The sequence below is a fragment of the Molothrus aeneus genome, chromosome 9 (genome assembly GCF_037042795.1).
Source record: "Molothrus aeneus isolate 106 chromosome 9, BPBGC_Maene_1.0, whole genome shotgun sequence".
NCBI lineage: Eukaryota > Metazoa > Chordata > Aves > Passeriformes > Icteridae > Molothrus > Molothrus aeneus.
In genome coordinates, this window is record NC_089654.1 from 31,394,447 (window position 1) to 31,399,867 (window position 5,421).

At 44.2% G+C, this 5,421-nt stretch overlaps 1 pseudogene; it reads right to left on the bottom strand.

Annotated features, from left to right (window-relative positions):
* Positions 1–2,833: 2,833 nt before the first annotated feature.
* Positions 2,834–4,009, bottom strand: LOC136559814 (uncharacterized; annotated as a pseudogene).
* Between the last annotated feature and the right edge of the window lie 1,412 nt (positions 4,010–5,421).

Sequence of the window (5,421 nt, forward strand, 5' to 3'; positions counted from 1 at the left end):
AGCCTTTACCCTTTCTTAAATGCAGAGGGTCATCTTCTAAAGGATGTCTCTCCACTCACCTGTGACATTGCTCGCAGGCTGATACGCATGTTTTACACATTTCCCTGGTAACCAGCCAACCACAAGCATGAGCTTCTTTGTACAAATCTTTCGCACCTGTGTGCTGTCTTTTTACATGGAGCCGTTCTAATAGTTGATCCCAGTCCTCAGTAATGAGTTCCTTTTTCAGGGGGCTGAGCCTTGCTAGTTCATCAGCTCTATTCTTCCACTCTCCTGCTGGATTTCCATCTGTTTGCTGAGAAGCTACCCAACCAATAGCAAAATTTCCTTGGCTTGCAACATCTAAAATTTCTTGCCCCTTTTCCTTTTGCCACACTGGAATTCTGTGAACTTCCCAATCATTTTGCTGCCAGAAAGGAAGCCACTCGGTACAACCTTTGTACACTGCATAAGAGTCGGTATAAATGCAGACAAGAGAAATGTTCTGTGCCTCACATTGGAAAACACTCCAAACAGCTATGAGTTCCCCAGCCTGAGCGCTGCCTTCCCCTTCGGTAATGATTCTTTCACCAGATGAATTGTGTAAGACAGCTGTTCTATATCTCCATACCTTCCCTTCCCGTTTTGCAGAGGCATCTGTGAACCAAGAACTTGCTGCTTGTTTGGGGGAGAAAGGAAGAGCAGCTTTGATTACAGAGGCAGATTTATCTTGGCTGCTAACCAGGCTCTCAGTGCCTTGGATTGTTAGATTTTTAGCAGCATCTTCCGTTATTGAGACGGTATTACAATAGCCTTCGATCTGAGCATACCATTTCCTAACTGAGGCCCTTTGGGCTACCCCGTCAGGTTGGGGGCGGGGGGGGGGTGGGGCTCCCATTAGTGACAATTTTGATAACTTTGAAAGGGCTTCTTAATACAATATGCTCTTGTCATGCAATTTTTTCCTCTTCTAGGAGAGCTAAGCTAACTACAAACAACCCCTTTTCCCAGGTAGTGTATCTTTTCTCAGCATCTTTGAAACCACAGGAATAAAAACCAAGAGGCCCCGTTGGACCCTCGGGACCCCACTGCCAAATGTGTACTGATAGCCCTGAGGAGGCAAATCCCCATTCCACCTGAAAGGGATCTGTGGGATGGATAGGGCCTAGTGCTTGGTGAGCTGTTGCCTCAAAAATCAGTAATTGCAATGCTTCTTCCTGAGAAGGAGTCCAATCCCATTTCATCCTTTTCCTCAGCAAGTCAAAAAGCGGCCTAGCAATTATTGAGAAATCTGGGATGTGTTTTCTCCAGAACACTAATAGTCCTAGAGCTTGCTGGAGATCTTTCCTCAATTCAGGCCTTTGAATCTGATCTAAAGAGGTTAGGGTATCGGGTGGAATACATGTCATGCCTCCTTTCCACCAAATTCTCAAAATCTTCACTTCCTGAGAAGGTTTCTGAATTTTCTCTGCGGATATCTGCAAATCAAGACTTTTTAAGTGAGAGATTATTTTCTGCTGATGTTTCCATACTACCTCTATTTCATCCTTCCCCCCCTCCCCACCACCCCCCCCCCCAGAGTGTCTTAAATGTATTGATTATCAGCTACAGGATCAGCAGGATCAGGTTTGGGTATTTTTTCTAATTCCTGAACTAAAGCATGGTGGGCCAAAGTGGAGTAGTGTTTGTTGCCTTGGGGAAGCCTAGTGCAAGTGTATTTCTGTCCTTTCCCATGGGAAGGCAAAATGGTCCCTATCTTCTGGCTGTATAGGTATCATAAGGAAGATGTCTTTGACATCCATAGTTGCCATTGCCATGATTGAGTGAGCCTTTTCTTGAATTGATGTTATTAATTCAGCTAAGTTTGGGACCAGTGCTGTAAGAGGGTCTGTGTTGGCATTAAGCCTGAGAAAATCTACTGTTAATCTCCACTTTCCACTGGCTTTTCAGACTGGCCATACCGGTGAATTAAAAGGAGAATGTGTGTGAATTATTACCCCTTGGTTTCTCAAGTCCTGTAGAACCGCTTTGATACCTTCTCTGGCACCAGAAGGTAGAGGGTATTGTTTTACATTAGTTGTTTGATTATAGGGTAGGGAGGGTGCGGTTTGAAGCAGCCTAATGTTAAGTGGCAGTGTGCCAAAAGACCACAGAAATCCCTCAGAGTCTTCCCACTGCCTCCCAGCAAGGACACCCATTCCTAATCAATTATTTGGAATGTTCCCAATTACCATTTTGATGACTAGTTGATGCTCATTTCCAGGGCGCGTCAGTTTGGCTAAGGCAACATTCATAGATTCTGTAGTTCCCAGAGCATTAAGAACACAGCATTGTCTCTTAGTTGGAACAATTCCACACCTCTGGGCATCCTTTTTTGTTAGTGCAGAGATTTGAGCCCCAATGTCAATCAAAAAGGTTACTAGTAGCCTGTGGAGGCCCGTGATAGCTGGGCTTAATTTATATCCTGATTTATTTTTAGTGAGCATTCTTAAATAAACCCAAGCTCTGCCCCTTTGCCCGCCTGTAAGTGGCAGAGAGATTTGTTTCCCGAAAACCCTGTTGGTTTTGGTTCACTGCCTGTGCTCTGTGGGAGAGGCTGGGGGAGGGTTAGTTTTTGTCCCTGAGAAGGGAGGGGTGCACTGGGTTGAGCCAATGGATTCGGTTTTCGCTGGTGCCAATTATTTATTATTTTCTGCAATTTATCAAGGGGCAAACCATCCATCACCTCTTTGGGGACCCACTTTTGAATTCCCAACAACCACCAACGGTGGCAGTTAGAGATCTGTTTTCCTTTCTCTATATTTTCACTGTGAGGAGCCCCAATAAACCAAACACCTTTGTTATTTTCTGATTTCTATGCCGGGGTTTTTATAGCTCCATATTGTCTACAATAATTAATTAGATCTACTGCAACTTCAGCTCATGTCCAAACTTTATGGCTACTGGCAGGTGAATCAGATTGAGAAGCTGAGGGCTGTGAGGGGGAAGAGTAGGGAGTGAAGCCAGGATCTCTAGGTCCACTTTGGTCAGGGGAATTCCTGAGGAATCTTATCTAGTCTTTCTACAGGATTCAAAGCCATTATGGTTTTCTGTAGAGTCATTGCTGTATGTTTAAGTGTTTCTGGAAGCCCACGAGTTCAATTGGTCATTAGTTCTGGCTTCACAGGTAATTGCATTGGGCATTCAAAACCAGGAACTAATTTCTTTTCATGAATCATTTGCAGGCAGGCGGCTTTGTGGACACTTTCTAAGAGCTGGTCGGTGGTGTCAACGATTGCCAGGGGGTCACCCCTTTCCAAAGGATTCATTCTCCCGGCCCAGAAAGACGCACCCTGTGTCAGGGACCACGCATCACTCTTACCTCCTTATCTCCTGTTATGAAGAAGGCTCCATGTCCCCAGTACCCACTGGCCTCCGGTTAATTTAATTTGATCTCCACCATCGAGGGACACTCGGAAGACATATTCTGTCTCTGATTCTTGTGGGAGGCGCCCGAATTCTTTTTACAGCTTAGCTAATTCGGTAGCACTGAACGGTATTTGTTTAGTTGTGATATGTGGGTCAAGATCCTCTTTCGGCAATGCAGAGAGACAGAGACCCACTCGGTAATCAGAATCCAATTTTATTGTGGGATACAAGCACTTATATACCATTTCAGGGAGACTAGTAATGTGTACTACAATGATTAGGTTAAAATCACATACACAAACTTACGCATATAACAACATCTCTTGCTTGCAGAGTTTAATGCGATTTTCTTTTGCCAGTAAACCCGTTTGACTTAATCTTCTTGCAATCCAGGTCGAATTTTCAAAGTTCCGTTTGTTTATGCCAAGGCATCCTGTTATCAAATCTCTTATGTTAACCAGGTCCAAAGTGCATCATCTGTCTTATGTCCCCCAACATTCCAACAATCCTCATCATTAATATAGGTCTATTCTGTTGGAACCAAGGGTCTCAAGCGAGGACAGCAGTATTCTCTCCAATTTTTTACTGCCTCAAGTTCCTGACGGGGATAGATTTGTTTCATGTCAGGAGTTTCCTTTTCCTCTGGCTCTGTAGAGGAATCAGTATGATGTGAATTCTTAGCAAGTTCCTCTCTAAGGGCAGCTCGCAACATATAGATCTCATTTCTATCGTCCTTTAATTCTTTCTGCAAAATTTCAACTAGGTTTTGAAGGGAATCTATTCTTGCAATTTCCTCGTTTCTTTGCTTAAAAAGGGTTTCTATGGCTGCTGTGAGACAAGCTGCCAAAACTGAGCAGAGGATGGTTTTATTTTTGCCCAGTTTAATTTCTGTTTCATGTTGTAAAGAACAAATTCTATCTATGACATTTTCTAAATTAAACCAGCTGTTCTCTACCCAAACCTCCCCCCTTGGAGAAGGCTTGGCATTCTATTTAGCAAGCAGAGCAGAAAATTCAGCTTTAACTTTTGTGCTAGAGTTTTCAGTCATTTTATGAAGGGACCAAAACCATGACAGGGAGGTGCAAACTTAAGTTAGACAATCTCACAGCCTTTGCTGTGTTCCCCTTTGCTTCCCTGGCTGGGTGAAGAGACCAAATCTCCCTGGGAGGCCCTGCTTAGTTCCTTCAAGTTGTCCCTTCCTTCCCAGACAGTCCAAATTCACACATAAACAAAAACAGTTTCCCCTTTTGCGCTAAGAGATTTTTTTGGGAAATTCTAAAGACAGAACTCTCAATAGAGTATGGGGGCGTATTTCACCTGGGCGTGCGCAGTTTGTGGGAAATTCGAAGAGCTTTCCTTGCTTTCCAGCTTCGTTCAACCCTTTCGCGATGAGGGGCTAGGTGTGGCTGAAGCAAATCGTCCTTCCCCTGTTACAGACTACAAACAGCCTTGCAGACCCTTCTGTCTATCAGAATCCTGTCCATGATGCCAATTTAATGTCACGATCCGCTCATACCAATGGGGGTGGTGATGGTTGGTTAACTGATCTCGGAGTGCAACAGACAACACGGAAAGGGGATTGCAGTATCAATCCAAACAAATGCACCTTTATAGAATGACCACAGCAAATGCATGAAAGGAATTAGGGAGAGGAAAAGAATAGAAAAGAGGGGGAGAAAGAGAGAGGGAGTTGTCCTAAGCTGATTATATGATGCTTTTAACCCCAATCATCTTGTTCTGTTTATGCTGCATAATAAGTTTTGCACCTTTAAGACTTGTTGCAGAGAGTGAAGGGGGGAGAGAAGAAGCAGCAGTTTGTTTTCAGACACTGCACTCACTCCTCCACATTCCTGCTCCTGGACTGTGTTGTCTGTGGATGAACAGACAGTGGGACAGAGCTCTCCTTTGCTTTTAGTTAGTTTTAGCTTGCTGAGGCAAGGAAGTTCCGTGGACTGTGGTTTCTTTTCTTTTTTCCCTTTTCTTTGGACCTCTTGAAACCTGCTCTGGACTGAACACCCAGAAGAGCACCGGCAG